Here is a 23,036-nt window from a genome sequence, read left to right as displayed (position 1 = left end):
TAACGAACAATGGGTTCATTTAAAATCTGTGACCACAAAAAAGGTAGTAAAATAGGGCCTGGTCACATGGCGACCTGCTTTCCGACTGTCAGGACTTATGAACGTAATTGTGGGGTTCAATTATGGTCATAACCCGAAGACTACACTATACAGCTAAAACACAGAACCCAGTTTTTTAGCTGTACAGTGTTGTGAAAACAATTTAAATGAAGGGTCAGGATAGTCACATTAGGTATCCTAATCCTTTACGGCTCTTCCTGAATTGTTTCACAGGTGAAATCATGAGGCTACAATCCAATTCTGAAATTCATCTGAGCTCCTAAAATCATCACTCAAATAAAATAAGTGTCAACATCCAGCTTGGGAATCCAAATAAAACTCCAGGTTTATTCCATCTCCGATAATCTTACTGTTTATTGAATACACTGCATGATTATGTCGAAGCAAAACTAACTCTGAGGTTCCAACACCAATTCATAGACTTAAACAATAATTTTCCCAACTAAATCTCCAACCTCTTACATAGTCCATATAAACAAGTTCACTTTGTTATGGGAACTGTCTGCTTCAAATGCACACCTGTTCTGGTGTCCTTGACAAGGCTTCAGGCTCTCACAGTCTTCAGCTGAATCATAGAAATTCCGTTTCTCCATCTAACCCACTTGAAAGTAACACCTCCCCTCCTTAATCTAAAGGCAAGTTGAAACACAGAGCCACTTAGCTGCCAAAGTTTCATCTCTGACAATAAGATTGCATTGATACAGAACTGTTATTCATCCCTCCAAAAAACTGCATCAATACACCCATTATCCATCCCTCCAATTATGCTCCTGTGGAGTACAATGTATTTTGGTCTTTCATACATATATATTTCATACTTACAATTATCCCAAACATTACATTAATTAAACAACACACAAAGTAACATTCTTTGCATTCTGCCATCATTTGAGACCATCATGTGGTCAACTTTACCTTTTCTTAAGTTATATCCTATCCAGTGTTTTCCCCCCTTCTGTTCAACCATGTTCAATTCTTGGAGACTGTCTGGACAAGTCCCTGAAATTTCTTGGCAAGGTTTTTCAGAAATGGTTTGCCATTGCCTCCTTCCTAGGGGCTGAAAGTAAGTGACTGGCCCAAAATTACCTAGCTGGTATTGTGCCTAAGGCAAGAACTCATAGTCTCTTAGTTTCTAGCCTTATGCCTTAACCACTACACCAAACTATTCTTCAGAAGCTAACAATCATCATTCTAGAGCAACCATGTTAAGAAGGCCAAGCTGTGCAGTAAAGTATGTGGGAACTGAAACTGGATCTCCAAAATCGTCCAGTATATGCTACATATTCATTTAGCAAATGACACCACTTTATATTCCTGTTCTGACAAGAAACCTGATTGTTTCTATGCATCTTTTATTTCTGCACCACTTCATTCAACTTTGTTTTACCAGGAATTTGGGGCTAACAGAACAGATGATGCAATGAGAAAACGAAGGCAGAAGAATATTCTAGGTAAATGTGATCATTATATTTTAGGAGGCAATTATGGCAAGGATGATTTCATCCTCACTGCTTCTTCACTAACATACTACACCAGCAAAATATACCAAGTGATGCATAACCTTCTTTAGTCTCACCAATGGGTTGATGTTGGAGGACCACTAGAAGCATTCATTAGTGCTATTTATTCACTAAGTACTTATGTCAGACTGCTCCTTCCTTTCATTCCTTTCAATTACATTATCTGTAACCCATTAATGAATTGCCGAAAGCAACTTGCATTATGGGAACGTGTTTAGTTCTGAGGCCGGAGGACATTTACTACATGCTTAAAATGCTATAAAAAGCAATAATTGTAATTCTGTATTTTCCATGATTTACTCACGTGTTGGAATTCATTATCAGAGTGGTTCATACCTGAACATTAATATTCTACAAGATGACCAGCAGAAAGCAAATTATGGTCATTTCTAGACCCAAAAAAAAGACGACTCATATTTACTTTGGCTGAGGAGTATCAGTAACAAAATAAGACGATGAATTTTTAATCCTGTAACTACGACCCATTATGTAGCCAAACATAAGCATGTTTACTTTCCTGTGCTGTCTTAACTCTTCTATAAACATTGTGGTTTGGAAGGTGCTTAGGTTCTAGCTTGGCCTCCGTACTAACAACATGCTTCAAATAAAATACAACAGTAACAAAATCATACTTATTTTCTAATGTAAACTGCGCTTGGGGAAGCAATGCAGATTTGGAAACAGAAAAAAAAATGGTTCTTTCAGAAATGCGGAAGAGGGGAGAGTCTCTTATCTTTACCAATCTACCATTTGTGAAATGGGTGCTTTGCTACGCTGCCTATCTATACTTTTCTATCTGAAGACTGAAGTCAGCCTCTGCCCTCTTCACAGCTTCCTGAGGAAAGAAAAGCTGTGGTTTTTTTTTTTGGTTTTTTTTGGAACTAGAGACAGGCCAAATACAGCAGACATTTTGTGGTGATCACGGTGACATTTTCTCAGGTTCCCAAATCTGCCTTCAGGGCCAAAAAAGACCAGGCAGCCCAGATGTCTCTATGGCCCAGCCATGAGCACACAGGAAGAGCTCTCTTGGATCAAGCCAAAGGCCCAGGTAGCTCAGGATTTTCTCCCCAGTGAACAGAACGTTTCCCAAGGCTGCAACCATCCAGCAATTAGCCGGAGGATTACTGTCACTGAGAATTGAAGATAGCAAGGAGCAAGCTTCGTGGTGTTCGTTTAAAAATTCTCTTTTAACACCAATAAATAAAGGGATGTTGTTGGGTTGGGTGCCAGGAAAATTGCTTCATTTTTTTTTAAAGGAACTGTGAGGTTTCAGTGCAGAACAGTTCTAGCTATACAGTTATTCTTCTTAATTGAATGTGACAGTGCACACAATAGAAAGATGGGTACATGTGTCCAATATCACTTTTATATATATTTTTTCTGAGAAACAAGTTTGTTTTTTTAACTAGGAGGGCTCTCAATTTGTGGACAATTAACTTAGAATCTGTACAACACAGGAACTTTCATCCTTCCCACTCAACTTATAAGTTTGGTGATATAGCCTTACTTTGCCCATATTTACACAAATTAGGCAATCCCATCCCTAGACGCGATATTAAAGGTGCATAACCTTCCTCTGGCCAATTTCCAGGCTTGACCATTGAGTGGTATGTTGAAGGCAGTGTAAATATTGAATCTGATGTTTATTTTCAATTATTTCTGTAATTAGCCATGATTATTACCTTTAAAGCCCTACATGGCTTAGGCCCGGGGTACTTGCGAGACCACCTGCTGCCAATGTCAACCTCCCATCGCCCGGTTCGCTCCCACAGAGTCGGCCTCCTCAGGGTGCCGTCGGCCAGGCAATGCCGGCCGGCGACCCCCAGGGGGAGAGCCTTCTCTGTGGGTGCGCCGACCCTCTGGAATGAGTTGCCTCTGGAGCTGCGGACGGCCCCTGACCTTCGATCCTTCCGCCGTGACCTGAAGACCTGGTTGTTCCAACAAGCGGGCCTGGACTGATCATGGTTTTTAAATTTGGCTTTTATCGGCTTAAATTGTCCTTTATTTCTTTATTTATTGTTTTATTCTTTTTTTAATCTTTGTATTTTATGTTTTTTAATTTTTTATTGTTGTGAGCCGCCCTGAGTCCTTAGGGAGAAGGGCGGCATATAAATTTAATAAATAATAAATAATTATTTCCACATATTTATTTCCATGTTCTGTTACTTAAATAATAAAATTCAATGGGAATTCAGAATGATAGGGGGAGACCACATCCTAAGATTTGGGGAAACTCACCTGGGCTTGGGTCTCCAAATTGTGCACACCTGTTTAAGACTGTTTCTACCTCTCTTTTTTTGCATTCTCTGCCTAGGAAAATCCATCTGGATCAAACACTTTCACAAGGTTGTGAAAAGATTCTTAGATATATTGCATTTTTACATGAATGAGATCATTATCATCAGTAATATTCATTTGTATATCTCAACTCCTGGTTGGCTAAGAGGATGCCAGCAAGGTATTGTCTCTGCTTGAGGGGTAATGGGACCGGGATGAGAGAGAAGAGATCTAAGCTCAACCTTTTGTGAGACTTGACAGTGGCGACCTGGACCATCTGAGCTTAAGGATTCTATCTCTTTAATTTTGAAAGGGGCTGTGCTTCCTAGACCAGGGGCTCTTCAAACTTGGCCCTTTTGTGACTTGTGGATTTCAAGCCAGAGTGCCTGGCTGAGGAATTCTGGGAGTTGAAGTCCACAAGTCACAAAAGGGCCAAGTTTGAAGAGCCCTGTCCTAGACAGAAGTTGAACACTTCGGAGGTCTTCCGGGATTCTCAGCTCCTGCTTGAAGAACAGTTGACAGTTATAGCCAGGAAGGCCTTTGCATGATTTTGTCTCATTTACCTGTTGTGCACGTTCTTGGACTGAGAGGCCCTACTCATTATCAGGCCCTGATAACCTTGAATGTAGATCACTTCTATGATTTCTACATGAGCTACCCTTGAAGACCCAACGGGAAACTTCAACTGATCCAGATGCACTTAAGGGCATGTACCACTGCTACAGGAGTGACACTACCAGATCAGCAGGCTTTGTGGTGCAATTCAAGAGTTGTTTATCACCTACAAAGGCCCATACGCCATAGTAATTTGAGAATCTCTCTCTCCCCCATTGCTTTTGCCCATCCTATAGAACAAGACAGAGCATCATGCTACAAATCTCATCTATTAAGCAATGTCACTTGATAGGACCTAGGAAATGTGCCTTCTTCATCATGATCCCTGACCTCTGGAACAATATCTTTTCGGAGATTTGGATGACTCTGATCCTGCTGTCCTTTAATTGTGCCTTGAACATTTGGCTCTTTCCTTAGACTTTATTCTACAGTAGGAAGTGAGTTCTATCTGTGAGGGGGTTTTAGTAGATGTTTGTTCCACTAGGATGATCATTCCCCTTTTCTGTTCTAGTTGATGCTTTGTAACTTTGACTTTAATTCTGTACATCATTTAGAGTAACTGAGAAGATAGGCAACCTTGAAAATGTGAAATATAAATAGGAAGGAAGGGGAAAAAATCAGGTGATTTATTAAGTTCTGATTATCCCATTGTTGCCTATAGCCATTTGTGATTTTCTTGTTTTCACAATATTACTTGATCATTTATATACTATTTGGGAGTACTCATATACTCATAGGACAAGAACTAATAACTTACGGTATATACAGACAGCAATACTCAGCAACAATTATGGGAGGAGATCTTATGGCTGAGCCTTCAATAATAAGCAACAACTTTTAAATTCTGTTGAAATTAATGGCATCCCCTTCCAAAAGAGATATGCCTTGCTACAATGTTTGCCTCCCATCATAACCCTACTTGCAGATATACAACCTGGATTCCAATTACTGTTCTCATATACATGCATTTATTTTTCATTCAACAAAGCCTGGGCAAAGTTCCTCTTTCCAGATTAAAATATGTAAATAAAAACTTACAGTATAGCATGCTTATGTACTGCTGTTGATATTGAAATGGTCGGCTTTCAAAATATCAGAAAACCTTATTTCTCAAACCGATTCTAGCATTTATATTACTATATAAAATAATATATAATCTCATTTGGCTGATATTTTTTGTACCAATACAATAACCTGTTCATCTTCATGTTTTTAAATCATACAGAAATCTAGATAGTGTTTCCCTTGAACTGCAAAACTGTTATCCAGCTTTACCATCATGCAATGTGATGAGTCATTTCTAGTTTTACATACATGTAGCACTTAAGTCACAACAAATAATTCATTTTGGGGAGAAAATACATCATTCCTGGAAAGCATTTTGCTATAAATTTCACTTTCCTCAGCTTATATTTATATGTTCATTAGCATTTATTCTGTCACAGAAACCAAATATTATCACTGTAAGCTGTTCAGACACACCTTCTCTCATGCACTGATCATCTTTTACTATGACCCACTTAAAGACAAACAGAAACCAGAAAGAATGGCTCCATTGCTAGACTCACTGCTGAGTCCAACATGAGGAAATTCTGAAATATTAATGAAACACTACTATGATAACTACATCCTTGAATCAATCACAATAATGCATTATATTTTATCAGCTGGTAAGTTTTTAAAAGACAAAAGCAGAAGTCTCTGAATAAGGACATCAAAAAAGGAACACTCATATAAATATTTCTATTTGTGTTCAAAAACTGAACGATGAAGGATCAAACAATATAAAGTACATCCAAACATACTAAGGTTGTGCCTTATTTACAAGATAGTCACACATACTGCTCCAGTTGTCCAAACATCATATTAATACAGGAGAAACAGAATTAGCATATCTAATATAGTAAAGATATATTCAGTACATGGAACTTTTCACTACTGCACTATGAAACTGAAAAAATACTTTCAAACATTACACAAATATTCCTACTTCCCACTAATTAGATACCTGAACAGCAATTTGTCTCACATCTCTGTTGTCTGCTGTACATGAAATTCAAACAACACCATTTGCCCAATTCAGTGATGATTAAAATAGAGAATCGCCTCACTATCAACATAAAATAGACAAGAAAAAAAATATTTAGAAAAGCCTTGGAGAAAATCCTTGCTGGTATTAAATTTAAAACATAAATTTTAGCTAGCTCTGCACAAGCAAGTGTGCCTTTTGTCAGCAGCTGTGGGGATGCAATTTCCTTGTTTACTTAGAGAAATTGTAGAAGACATTTCAGCTCCTTTTGCCACATGCGAGAAAGGCAGCCCTTCTATCTATTTCTCTTTAATTCTTCATGAAAATGGAGAGGAGGAAAAAAAAAATCAGAATAACCCTGCTGCAGATTTGTACTGAAAAGGGTTAATTTCTGCACCGCAGTCCCTCGCAGTCCTGGCTGCAGAAAAGAAGGGAAGGAAGAAAGATGTCGCTTCCCCAGTTTGTTTATGATAAATCTGAAACAGTGTATAATGGTAAGCAGGAAATAAGGATCCTGGTGAAAGAAGTAAACCCCATTTGTTAACCCCAAACAGGGCTGGTTTCTTTTGGAGGGAAGGCTGGGGGTGGAGTAGGAAAGAGATTTACACTGCAGTATCTGGCAGCAAACATGGCTGCCTCTGCCCCTTTAAATCTAAGTGGCCCTCCTCTTCCTCCTCCAACACACAAAACTATTATCTAGTCTATCCACAATGATCCTTCTCCCCTTTCCAAGAGGGCCAGAGATCCCCCCCCAACAGAATATTTCAAATTCTAAGTCCAAACCCTGAGATGTTTGTGCATATTTATATATGAAGACGCTGCGAGCACATATACACAAAAGGCTGTTTCATTACCAGGTCAGCCTAAGACTTCCCAACTCCAAGAATGTCACTGTCTCATGACTCCTCATGCCTTCCCACGCAAAATGTCACACAACAGCAGTTAACACCGTGTTGTATAATCCATTCAAAATCCACAGTTCAGACTTCACACCTCTTCCAGATTCTCTCTCTCTCTGCTCTCACACATGCTTCTTCTATGACGGTCTTGGTTACCATGTACAGATCACACATCACAGATGCCTTCATTCCACTACACACACACACACACACACTTCCATAAACAGTCTCTTTTATTCTTTAAACTACGAGGGTTGAAGTTTAAAATAGAGAAACCATTTAAAATTATTTCAGTAGCCCTGCTTTTATCATCAAGATCATAACACATACGGGACTCTCTCACTACAACCCTCCACTACTAATTGATCTGAACCTTCTTAAAAATGATGGCTCACTTGATCATTGATAGAGGTCTTCTGAGGCTGGGTGGTCCTCTGTCAGAAAGGTTCTAGTAGATCCTGCCCCGTGTTTGGAGTAGATGACTGCTCCAGTGCCTTCCATCACAATGATCAATGGAGCCAGTTCTTTCCTTCAGAATTCTTAGCAATTTAATTTCGCTTATTCTTACCCTGCATATCTTTAGATCTCTTCAGAGTCTGAAAAAGTTTTCAGCCTATTTCCACACACTAATCTGTTCCTCTTTATTGTGTCCCATTTCTGATGCATTTTCATATCATTAGTTCTCTAACTGCCAAAAAATATATATTCTCTATTCCTCTTCCTACAACAATTTAGCCATGTATTAGCAGGGATTGAGCTGTAGTGGAGTAATTAACACTTAGCATTAATACCTGAATATTTTTAATTGCTTATTACAGAATAGCGCTTTTTCCTAACTAGCAACTAAACACAGTGTTTCTCAAAATTCAAAACCTTTCTAAGAAGCCATCCTTCCACAATAACCATCAGCTTGCCTTCTACAAATTAATCCTTCAGGATATGGAGCAGGATTACGGCTCTTCACATTCTGGCACCCAACTATTCTGCTGATAATAGCTGTAGTTTAATGCATCTGAAAGGCAGCAGGTTGCAGAAGCCTGAACTCAAGAAACCTGACTCCAAATTTAAAATCATAATTGATTTCAGGTAATTTACCCTTTCATCCAGCACCCTGGACATGAATATAATACGTACAGGGATAATTATATGTCATGCTTGTGTGTTACCCTACATGTAAAAAGCTCAAAGTAATATAGATATATTTCTTTCCATTTAATTTTTACACAGTTGCCAAGATGATAGGTTTAGACAAGCTGAGATTACTAGATAAAATAGAATTTGGGAGCTGATGTTTGCAGAACTCTGACTTCACACCACTGTCCATTACTAAATCTTACTTACTAGGCGTTGTTGACATAAACGGATACACTTTTAAAAATTCCAATGGATGCACGCTGAAACATTGTATAAATGGTATATAAACACACCACTTATAAATATAAAGGGCAATTGCCACTTATGTAGCAAGTTGCACAAGCTGCCTCCTTTGCAGCAACCAAATAGCTCCGAGGTATTTTATTCTTCTTGTTGTTAAAAAGAAAGAAAAGAAAAGACGTCAATGCAAAAGGAAAAAAAATGGAAGAGAGGGGAGAAAAGCCCAACTTTCCGAACCGGGCATTCCCTCCACATTTGCAATTCCAAGAATCCCAGCAGAAACTTATTATCTCCAAGAGATCACGGGCTTTTTTTAAAAAAAAAAAACAGGGCCAGAGTTGAGCGCTGTAACCTGGAGAAGCAAAGACTGATGAGGACTAGCAACTTTAGAGTCGGCTGCATTGTTAGCAGCGCCTGCCCGCGCGGCTACCCCGCCCCCCCAGGGTTCTGGCCCCGCCCCCGGCCCAAGCCCCGCCCCTCCCGCTTACCCTCCTCCCCCTCCCCCCCCCTCCATCCCGCCTCACCTTCAGTCAGTTCCATTCTAACTCCCCCCGCCGTATCGGACCGATCGCCGCCGAGACACAAAACGCGGGAGTCACGCCGGGGAAGCCCCGAGCCAGGCCGGCCCGAGCCAGGCTCGTCAAGGGGGGCGGGCCTGGCCCCGCAGTAGGCCGCGTCCGATCCCCGGGCTCAATTTCTGCAGGCTCCCCGCTCCTCCGGCCTCGGTCCCCGCCTCTTCCTCCCCCGCCGCTTCCCCTCCGGGTGCCGTCCCGAGCGGCCGAAGAGCCGCAGGGCCTCGAGAGAGCCGCCGAGGGCGCGGGAAGGGGGGCGGCACCGAGTCGGGGGGAAAGAAAGGGGGCGCTGGCGCTCCGCTCGTTCTCGGCGTCCCGGTCTCGGCCCTGCTCGTTCCCGCTCCCTCCGCCTCCTCTCTTTCCTCACGCACACAAAGCTCCACACACAGGCAGCGCCGGGAAAAAGCCGCGCTCCCATTGGCCGGCGCCAAATTACGGGCCCCGGGGCTTCTTGGGAAGTGTAGTTTTTTTCCCCGCCCCCGGATCTTTGGGGCCTTGACCAAACGGGCTCTGCGCTGCTTGCTGGCTTGCCTGCCTGTTTGCGGCCAGTCATTAGGGGGGGCCTTGGCAGGAAACGACGGGCGAAAAGGCATTGGCCAGCAGAGCCGGAGGTAGAGATGTTTATTTTTCTCTCCCAGATGCGGGATGATTGTGATAAAGAGTTGCACACAAGCACGCCCAGCATAATGCAACCCATCAATGCAAAGTAAAAAAAAAATGTAGCTTTTTAAAAAAATGCATAGCTTACCTTGAATCTTATTTAAGTTATTGCAGGAATTGCTTTTCGCTCCTATCTGTTTGAACAATCCGGTCTGGTCTGACGGGTTCTGTTTTAATTATTTGTTTTAATGTAACTTATCTTCTGCATTTGGGCATTAGGGTTTAACTTATTTTCAATTTCTGTATTTGTACATTTTTGATATTTATGTCACTGTTCACCGCCCTGAGTCCTTGGGGAGAAGGGCGGTATACAAATCAAATCAAATCAAATCAAATCAATAAATAAATAAACTGAGTCTCTTACTGTAGTAAGATGAGGCAACTAACGGGAATACCTTAGACGAGGTTGATTAGATAGAATTTAGCATTTGTGGAGAAGAGTGGATGAAGGCAATATTGATTTTTGTTGAACTATCACTCTAGATCACGGTTGCCCAACCTTTTGGCTTGCAGGGCTGCATTGAGTGAAGAGGAATTATCTTGGGCCACATATCAAATATATACTATAGTTAACTTCCTTTATTTAGTATTTTTATTAACTTGTGAGGCCGCATTACTAGGAGCCCAGGGCTGTGTGAAGCCCGTGTGTTGTGGGTTAGAGAAACCTGATGCTTTGGGACTGCAAAATAATAGCTTTGTGTAAATGAGACAGCAATTAAATGCAGGTATGTATATCTCCGAAGAAGTTCTGATGGAATGAGGCCTTTAAGGAGATGTACAATCCTACTTTTGCTTTTGACTTCATTCCTGAATTCAGCTGAATATTGTTCCTGCACCCCTTTTGAGAACAGATCTGCTCCTATAGGCTCTGAGTAAATATGAGGTATCAAACAACTAAGAGTTCTACGTGTTCCTAAACAGCATCTGTTTTAAAGCATCCATTACCTCTCAAAAGTGCAGGAGGGAAGGTGCAAATGAATAAAGAGCAGCCTCTTTTTGTGTGTGATTTTAGGGCAGTATAGAAGTTGGATGGAAGAAAATATGAGCAGCAGAGCTGAATTGTGAAATGCAGGAGCAAGTTATAGCAATATAGTTTCAGCTTAATTCTTCAGTAATTTAAATATGTCAAACTGGGGATTTAGAAATATCTTAGGTTTGTAGCTTTCTAATATAACAATAAATAGTTGTAAATAATTTACATTGCTTTCTCGGTTTTTGAGATTCACATTTTAGAAAGACCAATCCAATTTAATGGGCGTTGTGCTGTATTCCCCCCCTTTCTTACAGCTAGATTGATTCAGTTCCTTCAAAGTGTTTTCAGAGCATTCATTTTCCATATTTTGACTGATTCTACTGCCCTTCCTGGAACCCAGTTATCTTGTTGAAAAGAGTAGCATCAGAGTTTGACAACAGTATTCCAGGGGAAGTCTGGCTAGAACGATTACAGTGGGGCAATTATTTACAGTGGCTTGAACGCTCATTCTGGTGTCTAGCTTGGCATATGTTTCCTTTACCGAATCAAGTTGCAGATTTCATATAGATATGGAAACAGACCCTCCTAAAACCTCATTTGTACTGTATGGTCCTGACTCTTGCAAATTTTGATGGATAGTTTGACAGCATCTGGCCTGTTTGTGGCTGTCCCTACTGAGTGCTGGCAATGGAATAAAAGACAGGAAATCAAGTGGGTGCCAACTTCAAATGTGTATCTTGGTGCATGGATCCCTGAATGCAGGCAACTGATACATTGGGCAAAAATATTTAGCACTGCTCTCGTGTGGTTATTTATTACTGGCAGAGAGATTTTTATATATGACATAGGAAAGACTAATGTTGTAATTTTTCCCCCCACATTCTGGAATCACTTTAAGAAGCTTTTGTTATCAATTGTGAGATTTTACAAGGATGCCACATCTGAATTTAGGCCAAGGAGAGATAAAATACAAAAAAAAGCTTTTATAGCAGATACAAAGCTTGCAATGGAAGAAATAATAACAACAAAATATGTTGTCTTCTTATAACATTAGGTTTCTTATATATTGCCTTTATTCTAACTTACTTAAAGCCCTTACTTAGAGAAATGCAAATTTCTTAAACAATTTGAACAAAATATGAGTAATGCTCAATACATATTATTTTGCAAGAGATTCAAATGGCTGATGGTATGAATCAGTTTTTAATCATTTCTTTTGTAAGTAAAAAAATACCTGCCTACTGTAAAATAGAGAAGGACAGGACACAGATAGTCTTACATTCACTTTAATTTCCAATACATAGAGTACGTATAACAGTGAGCTAAAGAAGATGTCTTTAATTACAAATTAGTTGCATTAATTGCCTTTAAATTGCCTAAAAGCAAGTGTAAAGAGTCCAGTATTTGTCTCAGGTTTTGCTTTTACTTGCTGAGGCTTAGCATTTGGACAAGATAGTTTTGCATGGAGAAATATACAGGAAATTATTTGCAATTCAGGTTAGCGTAAGTAAATGTTTTGGGGATTCAAATCGCTTGCATCAGAGCCAAAAAAACACACGAAATAAAGCCAGAAACAGCAATCGCTCGGAAAATAAATGGGATATGGGTTTGGGGGAGATGTGAAAGCAATCATAATTAGCTAATGATGTAAAAGTAGCAGGAAGACAGATAGGTTCTGATGAAAATGAAATAATTTTATCTGTTTTCAACAGTAGCTGAATGTGGATATTTCATTTTTCCCCCCTGCTTTCTATGTGTCAGCCACTAGGATATTTTTTCTCTGTCAAATTTGTGGTAAAACCAAACTCTGCTGACACGCATCTTGAAGAAGTACTTCTATTTAAATTAACTATTTAAATTATGGAGAAAGACAAGATACAATGTTCTGGGGAAAAAATCTTGCTTGAGCTCTTCACTTTATTTTTGGAATTATCATAATGTTTTTGCTGAGCAAGCAGCTAAATTAATTTGAAAGGAAAGAAATTGCGAGAACCCTTACATTCTACGTTTGAGGAGTCAGTGTAATAATTGAATGTAGTCGGAAATTCTCATTAAACCGGCATCGATTGCAGCATCGTTTTCCAAGTGCATTTTTTTCTGTTTATATTTTCAGAATGAGTTATATAACCTACTACACAAGGAAGTATCTCTTATTTCAGAGATACTTCCTTAACCAAATTGCTCAATGCCTTCATAACAATAGCAGAGCTTCTAATATACTTGAAAAATTCTTTAAAAATTCAGGGAGATAATAAAGAGACTGGACATTCACCTGTCTGAGACAGTATAGGTCAGGCATGTCAAACTTGCAACCTCATGTGACGTCACGCGACATATCATGACTTTCCCCCCATTCCCTGCAATGGGGTGGGCGCGGTTTCAGTATGATGCATACGGCCCACGGGCCAGCAGTTTGACATGCCTATAGGTCAGTGATGGCGAACCTTTTACAGACCGAGTGCCCAAACCGCAACCCAAAAACCACTTATTTATTGCAAAATGCCAGGGCTGCATCAGCATTGTGGTTCCCTCAGGGAGGGCGGTGTGTGTGGGGGGCCCACTGGGTGGGTGTGGCCAGGGTGGTCACAGCAGACTGGGTGGGTGTGGCCAGGTAGGCGTGGCCACCTCAATGCTCTAACACAGACATGTCAAACTCACTTCACATGACGTCGCGCAACGTATCGGAGCTTTTTCAGCATTGCTGGCAATGGGGTGGGCGTGGTTTCCCGATGACGCGTCTGCCCATGGGCCGGCAGTTTGACACCCATGCTCTAACACCACTAGTTGAGCTTGATAGCTGGCCATTTTGCCTGCTTTGTGCTGGGCGGTGCTGCTGCTCCGGGCGGCGGCAGCGGTGCTCTAAGGGACCTGCGCAAGCTGCTAGTGGCGGCGGTGTGTGTGCCCACAGAGAAGGCTCTGAGTGCCGCCTGGCATGCGTGCCATAGGTTCGCCACCACTGCTATAGGTTCTCCTGCTTGAGCAGGGGGCCTAGAAGACCTCCAAGGTCCCGTCCAGCTCTATTCTAATTCTAATTCTAATTCTAATTCTGTGCCTTGAAAGGAGCCCACGTTGAACTGTATAGCACGGTCAAGCATCAGGAATTGACCACTGAAAATATGCTTTACAACATATTTTGCATTATGTCATAAAATGCTTTGTGGGGAAAAATTTAGGTCACAAAAATGCTTCATAAAACTGGCCAAATTTCAATTACCGGTAGTCCTCGACTTAACAACAGTTCGCATAGTGACCATTTGAAGTTATAACGGCACTGGAAAAAGTGACATGACCAGTTTTGATATGACCATTGCAGCATCCCCCCAGTCACGTGATCAAAATTCCGACTCTTGGCAACAACTGACTCGTATTTATGACAGTTGCAGCGTCCTGGGGGGGGGGGAGAGAATCAGGTGATCCCCTTTTGCAACCCTCTGGCAAGCAAAGTCAATGGGGAAGCCGGCTTCACTTAACAACTGTGTTGCTAACTTTACAACTGCAGCGACTCACTTAACAGCAGGGGCAAAAAAGGTTGCAAAACTCACTTAACCAATGTCTCATTTTGCAACAGAAATTTGGGGCTCAATTAGGGTCGTAAGTCAAGGACTGCCTGTACAGAGGAGTCATGGATCCCAGATTTTGGATGCATTCTGGAAATTAGCCCATTTGAGCTACCTTGGCTGAAAAAGTTTCAGTCCATGATGCATTGTTTCGCAGTTCAGAGGTTATAGACACTAGAATTTTAGTAGTATATAGATGATGCTATAAATGGGAGCGGGCGTGCACAGGTGTGAATATATTCATCAGATTAAATAATTTTATAACGCAATTCGCTTTTCTTCCCAGATGACTAGGAAGCTGCGATTTAAAATTCAAATAGTATGTAAAATTTATATATACATTATGTACAATGTAAGACACAGTAAAGTAAAACATGCACAATAAAATAGTAATACATGTGGCAATCGTGCATTTAGAATGTTTATTTTAGGTACATATGTATTGGTATGTTAATTTTTTTCAGTGCCTGTACTGTGATCTTCACACTTCAGCTATGTTAGAAAAATGTATCCCGTTTGATTAAACCATTTAGAATAATTTCCGAGCAAAAACAGCGTAATTGCATTCCAGCACATCAGATGTGATTTACAGGCTCTACCCTTCCAATCAGATGCTTCAGTTCACACTTATCAATGGCAAGAGGGAACAGAGGAACTTTCGAGAGATTTATGAATTTATAAAAATTAAAATGATGAGCTTATAAAGTCTCCTTTGTAAAAAGCTCAACCTAATAATGGCGATCCAGTTCAATGTTTTTCTCAGCTGAATGAAGAATGTGCAATTATGCACTCTGAGCCATTTGTAAATACAGGTTGTCCTCGACTTATGACCACAATTGAGCCCAAATTTTCTGTTGTTAAGTGAGACATTTGTTAAGTGACTTTTGCCTCATTTTACGACATTTCTTGCCACAGTTGTGAATCATTGCAGTTGATGAGTTATTAACCTGGTTGTGAACTGAATCTGGCTTCCCCATTGACTTTATAATAATAAAGTTGGAAGGGATCTTGGAGGTCATCTAGTCCAACCCCCTGCTCAGGCAGGAAACCCTATACCATTTCAGACAAATGGCTGTCCAGTCACTTCTTAAAAACTTCCAATGTTGGAGCATTCACAGCTTCTGGAGGCAGGTTGTTCCACTGGTTAATTGTTCTAACTGTCAGGAAGTTTCTCCTTAGTTCTGGGTTGTCAGAAGGTTGCAAAAGAGGATCACATGACCCTAGGATAGCGCAACTGTCATAAATGTGAGTTACTTGCCAAGTGTCTGAATTTTGATCATGTGACCGTTGGGATGCTGCAACAGTCACAAGCGTGAAAAACGGTCATAAGTCACTTTTTGGTAACTTTGAACAGTCACTAAACGAACTGCAGTAAGGCGAGGACTTTACATATATAGCATTTAGTAGGTAGGAATCAATAAGAGCCAAACCAAACGTATTTGCGCAGCCCCTGCTGATCTTTTTTAAAATAGGATTTAATGGTAAGCCTGTTTTCCTTTCCTAGAATGTCAATTAGCATTCTAAAAGAAGATACCAAAGAACGCACAGTTCCTATGTTTATCCCATTTACGTTTAATCCACAGCCCGTCAACAAAAGGTAAAAGGCAAGTTAAATGTAAACCAAGAAAAAAAAATTGAACAGTCATCACCAGAAGGCATTTACGTATCAATTCATATGTCTTTAATTGGCATGACTGGTCAAAACGTATAATTATATCACTTTCAAATGAGTATTAGCAATTCTTTAAAGTTTTTAATTTAAATGTTTCAATATTAAATAGTTTAACAAATCAAAATTGTAAAACAAACACAATACGTTGCGCTAATGCTTTTGTATATCATTATACAGTACTAAAAATTACTGTATGGTAGCATATATGAATATCTAGATCCGTACCAATCGGGTTTCAGACCGGGGCACAGCACGGAGACGGCATTGGTCGCGCTGGTGAATGATCTCTGGCGGGCCCGAGATAGAGGTTATTCTTCTGTCCTGGTCCTATTAGATCTATCAGCGGCTTTTGATACCATCGACCATGGTATCTTACTGCGTCGTCTTGAGGGGCTGGGAGTGGGAGGCACCGTTCTGCGTTGATTCTCCTCCTACCTCTCGGACCGTTCGCAGACGGTGTTGGCAGGAGGGCAGAGGTCAAGCCCTAGGCCTCTTAATTGTGGAGTGCCTCAGGGTTCGGTGCTCTCGCCCCTCCTGTTCAACATCTATATGAAGCCGCTGGGAGAGATCATCCGTAGCTTCGGGGTGAAATATCATCAATATGCTGATGATACCCAGCTATTCATCTCCACCCCGAACCAACCCAGTGATGCCCTCGATGTGATGTCCCGTTGTCTGGAAGCGGTACAGATTTGGATGGGAGAAAACAGGCTTCGACTCAACCCGGCCAAGACTGAGTGGCTGTACATACCGTCATCTCGTTTAGTCCAAGAGGTTCCATCTCTGACTATAGGAGGAGAGATGTTACCTCCCATTGATAAAGCACGCAATCTGGGCGTCCTCCTAGATTCACGACTCAGTTTTGAAGATCACATTGGAACCGTGGCTAGGGGGGCATTTGCCCAGATTCGTCTTATATACCAATTACGCCCCTTTTTGGACCGAGATGCCCTACGTACAGTCACCCACGCACTCGTTACCTCCCGTATTGATTACTGTAATGCTCTCTACATGGGGCTGCCCTTAAAGACCACCCGGAGGCTTCAGCTGGTGCAGAATGCAGCTGCGCGGGTTGTGATGGGAGCTTCCCGATACTCCCATATTACACCCCTCCTGCGGGAGCTGCATTGGCTACCAGTTGCCCTCCGGGTGAGATTTAAGGTGCTGGTACTTACCTTTAAAGCCCTACATGGCTTAGGTCCGGGATACTTGCAGGACCATCTGCTGCCGGGAACAAATTCCCATCGTCCAGTACGCTCACACAGAGAAGGCCTCCTCAGGGTACCGTCAGCTAGGCAATGTCGGCTGGCGACCCCCAGGGGGAGGGCCTTCTCTGTGGGAGCACCAACCCTATGGAATCAGCTCCCCCCTGAGCTTCGGATAGCCCAAAACCTCCAATCCTTTCGCCGCGGCCTCAAAACACACCTGTTCCACCAAGCTGACCTAGACTGACAGGCATCTTAATTAATTTATATTTAGTATTTTTAATTCATTTTTAAATTCTCTAATTTTTTATTGCACTGATGTTCTCAATTTCATTTATCTTGATTTATGCACTTATTATATGTTTTATTGTGAGCCGCCCTGAGTCCTTCAGGAGATAGGGCGGGATATAAATCCCATCAATAAATAAATAAATAAATATATGCTAATGGGAAAAAAATTAGAAAAGTTAGCATATGATTATAATTAATTATGGAGGAGATATTATTAGTCAGTTGCACACATTTTCCTGAGCAATCTTCTCAGGGTACCAGAAAAAAAAAAGGGGGGGGGTATTTCCACATTAGACAAGTAGAAGTGAAAATCTATTTTCAGTCAGCAGAAGTGCTAAGCAAGCATCAGATTCCTAGAAACAGTTTCTCGGTTTCTCCGTTACAAATACTTCACAACTGCAAACAGCCAGCATAGCTTTATTTGATTTTGCATATAAGCGCTGAAGGGTTTCACTTTCCCAAGCTTTGATGTGTACTACGTCACAGATGCTAAGGAAATATTTTCAGAGAGGGGGGAAAAAAGGTTGGTTTTAAAGATCTTCAGCCACTGGCTGCCTGACTTTATATGGCAATCATAGTACAAAACACCACCAGTCAATGGATGGAAAGTAATGAATGGAATGGAAACAATGGTTGGAAACTGATCAGAGAGACAAGCAACCTGGAATTAAGGAGAAACTTCCTAACAGTGAGGACAATTAATCAGTGGAACGATTTGCCTGCAGAAGTTGTGGGTGCTCCATCACTGGAGATTTTTAAGAAGAGACTAGACAGCCATTTGTCTGAAATGGTATAAAGCATGGGTCTTCAAACTCGGCCCTTTTATGACTCATGGACTTCAATTTCCAGAATTCCTCAGCTAGAGTGCCTGGCTGAGGAATTCTGGGAGTTGAAGTCCATGAGTCATAAAAGGGCCGAGTTTGAAGACCCATGGTATAAAGTCTCCTGCTTGAGTAGGGGTTGGACTAGAAGACCTCCAAGGTCCCTTCCAGCTCTATTCTGACCAGTCTGCATTTCCAGGAAAGCTAGAGCAAAGTTCTAGGCCAGGGGTAGGCAACCTCGGCTCTTTTATGACTCATAGACTTCAACTCCCAGAATTCCTGAGTCAGCTGACTCAGGAATTCTGGGAGTTGAAGTCCATGAGTCATAAAAGAGCCAAGGTTGCCTACCCCTGTTCTAGGCGAAAACAAAATGTCAGGAAAGAGCAATGAAGCTTTCCAGGGTTCTTTCCAGAGAACTATTGCACTGATACCTAGTCAAACGTTGTTTTACAATTTTGCTTCTGTTTTTGAATCCCTTGTTCTTTATTTATTAACCCCATTTTAAAAGAAGAACCATAGGTCTTTTGGGGGTACTTACACTCAATATTCTCCTGGAAACAGGCAACCGTAATCTAGAAACATGAAAAGACGTTTGCAGCAAAGGTGCTAGGAATTCTACCCAAAGGCCTTATTTTATTCCCATCTTGATTCCTTGTCTTGCATAGTGAGACAAATGTATGACCTTGCTTTCAAGATTCTACCCAGGTTTTACGTAACAATAGTTAAGATAGTCCTCCACGTAGGACCACAACTGAGCCTGGGATGAGAAATTTGTTAAGTCAGCTTTGCCCCATTTTACGACTTTTCTTGCCACGTTGGTTAAGTAAATCATTGCAGTTGTTAAATTAGTCACGCGGTTGTTAAGTGAATCTGGCTTCCCCATTGACTTTGCTTGTCAGAAGGTTGCAAAAGGGGATCACGCGACCCTGGGACACATCATAAATGTGAGTCAGTTGTCAAGAATCCACATGTAAATCACCTGACCGTGGGGATGCTACAACGGTCATAAGAGTGAAAAATTTCATAAGTAACTTTTTCCAGTGCCGTTGTAACTTCAAATGGTCACTAAGTGAACTGTTGTAAGTCAAGGACTACCTGTATAGAGTCACCACAATTAGATGGGCACTACAGAAGTTAAATAAACATTGCGTATGCGCTAGACATAGTTTTCCAATTACTTATGCATGCATAGATCATATATCATAGTTACAATCATTAGAGCAACAGAAATAATGTAAGATTAGGAACTAGAGAGTTAAGCATATTTTGAGATAGTAAAATAAAAAAAATAAAAGTTGTATACAGGTAGTCCTTGACTTACAGCCCGATAAACATTAGCCTTGGTGGAGCAGTGGGCTAATGCCTCCTTAAGTAACACCAGCTGCCTGCAATTAGTGCAGGTTCGAGTCCCACCAGGCTCAAGGTTGACTCAGCCTTCCATCCTTCCGAGGTAGGTAAAATGAGGACCCAGATTGTTGGGGGCAATTAAGCTGACTTTGTAATAATGCCGCTTGGGGGGGGGGCGAAAGCCCTAATAAGCAGGCATATACATAGAATGAAGGCTATTGCTAAGCACATTGATTTGTGCTTTAGATTGTAAGCCGCCCTGAGTCTTCGGAGAAGGGCGGGATATAAATGGGATTAAAAAAAACTATTTCACAGGATCAGATTTTTTCTGGATTCGCCAACTGGACAGTTGACACTTTGAAGTTAAAACAGGGCTGAAAAAAGTGACTTACGACCAGTTCCGACACTGACCATTGTAGCTCTTCTCTCCCCCCCCCACAGTCACATGATCAAAGTTTGGGTACTTGAGCACCAGCATGAATTTATGATGGTTAAAGCATCCTAGGGTCATGTGATTGCCATTTGTGACCTTCCCAGTGGCTTCTGACAAAAAAAGGCAATGGGGAAAACTGGATTCACTTAACAACTGCACGATTCATTTAACAACCCCCGCGACTTGCTTAATCACCAGGGCAAAAAAGGTGGTAAAATCAGCCACTACTCATTTAGCATCCAATTGTGGTGAATTGAGGATGACCTGCAATGTCACTTATCTTTGAGCCTCTGACCTATATTTCCTGCATGTTCCTGTAATTCTTAAGTCAGGAGACTTATATCTTTTTGGGGAAACTACAGGAGTATTAGAGCTTCTACTATTCACCATTCAAGGAACATTTACCCCACCCCACAAACTTCTGAAAATGGGTTAAGCAGTACCCTGCTTTCAATTGCAACTGGAATCCTTATGATCCATCCCCTAGATCAGGGGTTCCCAATCTGGGCAACTTTAAGACATGTGGGCTTCAACTCCCAAAATCCCCATGCCATAGACAAGTCAACTACATTTTAGTTTGATGTGAACCCAGCCCAGGTGGTTAGACTATGGCCCAGCAATCTCTTAAAAAATTGAATTAATTGAGTAAACTCTCACTCTAGTTAATCATAGCCAAATCTGTCATTTTATCTTGGCCATCTCTCCAATTATATTCCAATCGCAGAATCCAGCTCTGTGCCCACATCCCTGCTTTTTGCATGAATGGCATAACTCGGGAGACTGCACAGTGGAGCAGCTGAATGAATCTGCAGGATGAAATCTGGAGTTGCCAACCACCCAGAATTTTACTGAGCCAGGTAGAATGCTAGCTGCACACTCTCATTTCTTTCTACCATCTCCAAGGCAACCTACACTGTACCACAGCAAACAAATGGAAGCATAAGCAAGTGAAGGGACAGTTACTTCCCTCCCTTCCCTGTAAATGTCAAACATTGTTTCAAGGCAAATTGCCAAATTGTATTAACCTCTTGTAGCAAAAACTGATTAACAAAAAGGAAAGGAACCCCCCCCCCCCCTATTCCCACAACATGCTTTAACCTAGTCCAGGGGTAGGCAACCTCGGCTCTTTTATGACTCATGGACTTCAACTCCCAGAATTCCTGAGTCAGCTGCTGACTCAGGAATTCTGGGAGTTGAAGTCCATGAGTCATAAAAGAGCCGAGGTTGCCTACCCCTGACCTAGTCAGAGCTCTAATTCTGGCCAAACTACATTCCTGGGTCAAAAATAGCCCTTTAGGAATTGAGAGTCTCCACCCACTTTCTTCAGATAATGACCAACACAGCCCTGCTGAAGCTCCTTTATATCATTCTTTTCTCTTTTACATTTTTACACTGCCACAGTCAAAAGCTCTCAGCAGTGTGCAGCCCAACTGACAACAATCCACAGAACATATGGTAATTAGTAAAATCAACCACAGCCAGAGAAAGCATCTGGAACGACATACAAAGGAATCAATCTAATGAGAGCGTCAATCTGTTAATTAAAGGAGCCCACCAAAAGAGCTTTTTCTTCATCCTCAGTCTGGATGGAAGGTCATTTTGGGCAAACTTTGCCTCTGCAGAGCACAGAAAGACAACGATTTCTCAGAGACAACCAACAACAACTTTTTCACATCCATGCGATCCAGGATAATTCTAATCAGGAGGGCAAATATCCTGCATATATCTCAGCTTCAGGACTTCCTGCCTGGTTTCTACTGGCCAGGCTGGCCACACCAACTGCTGCAAACAGTGTTTGGTAGCCAGGTCCTGCCTCCAGAAGTTGTGGAGGTTTTCAAGAAGAGATTGGACTACCATTTGTCTGAAATGGTACAGGGTCTCCTGCTTGAACAGGGGTAAAACTAAATCGGACTAGAAGGCCTCCAAAGTCCCTTCCAACTCTGTTATTCTGCCAAGGCCAGTTTGGATGAAATCCAGGAGCAGTCCATTGGCCCCACAAAAGAAAGGGAGATACGAGAATGTTGGCACTGCTGCTGCTCATTAATTAAATTAATTAATTAAATAAAATTAATTAATTAAAGAATAAAACAGAAGATAAAACAGAAGAATATGGAGGGTCCCTATCAACCTTGGCTCTGTTCCCCTAAAGCAGGGGTCTTCAAACTTGGCCCTTTTATGACTTGTGGACTTCAACTCCCAGAATGCCTGGCTGAGGAATTCTGGGAGTTCAAGTCCACAAGTCATAAAAGGGCCACGTTTGAAGACCCCTGCCCTTCAAAACACGGTTGAACTAACTTCGTTAGTTGGTCAACTCTCAAGTACATCATACAAGATGTTTTTTTTAATTAACCTGGAGCATACCGGAAGAAGCGTAAACGCACCACATTTATCAAAAGCCAATCGGTGCAAAAAGTGACCATTCCGTTGAAGTGACTACCCAGAACAGATTTAACCGACATCACAACCTCAGCGTCGCTAAGGGACAAGAAACCCCTGCGTTTTAAACTTGATGAATTGGACTTGGGAGTTCGGCCTAAAATGGAATTCCCATCTCTGACCTGCGGTATTAATGGGGGGGGGGGGTTGTTTGGCATTGCAAAGCCGTTACTCACCTCTCTGTCGTTAGAACAGCCTCCAAACGGAAGGGGGAACGGGCAGTTTTTTACTTGCTAAAGCAATTAACATATAAAAGCAGCTGTGCCTGAGAGAGAGAGAGAGAGAGAGACAGAGA

The 23,036-nt window shown here is 41.5% G+C and overlaps 1 protein-coding gene across 2 annotated transcripts in view; it reads right to left on the bottom strand.

Moving 5' to 3' along the window:
* NSD3 (nuclear receptor binding SET domain protein 3) overlaps window positions 1–9,704 on the bottom strand; it is an 87,424-nt gene extending 77,720 nt beyond the window's left edge. For both annotated transcript variants that reach the window (XM_081333782.1, XM_081333783.1), the window contains exon 1: window positions 9,299–9,704. The gene's annotated coding sequence lies outside the window, so the exon portion shown is untranslated. The remainder of the gene's footprint in view (window positions 1–9,298) is intronic.
* Window positions 9,705–23,036: the final 13,332 nt, after the last annotated feature.

Source organism: Vipera berus, assembly GCF_964194415.1.
Source record: "Vipera berus genome assembly, chromosome: 8".
Lineage (NCBI taxonomy): Eukaryota > Metazoa > Chordata > Lepidosauria > Squamata > Viperidae > Vipera > Vipera berus.
Note: the sequence above shows the minus strand (reverse complement) of the source record. Positions and strands in the feature narration are given on the sequence as shown.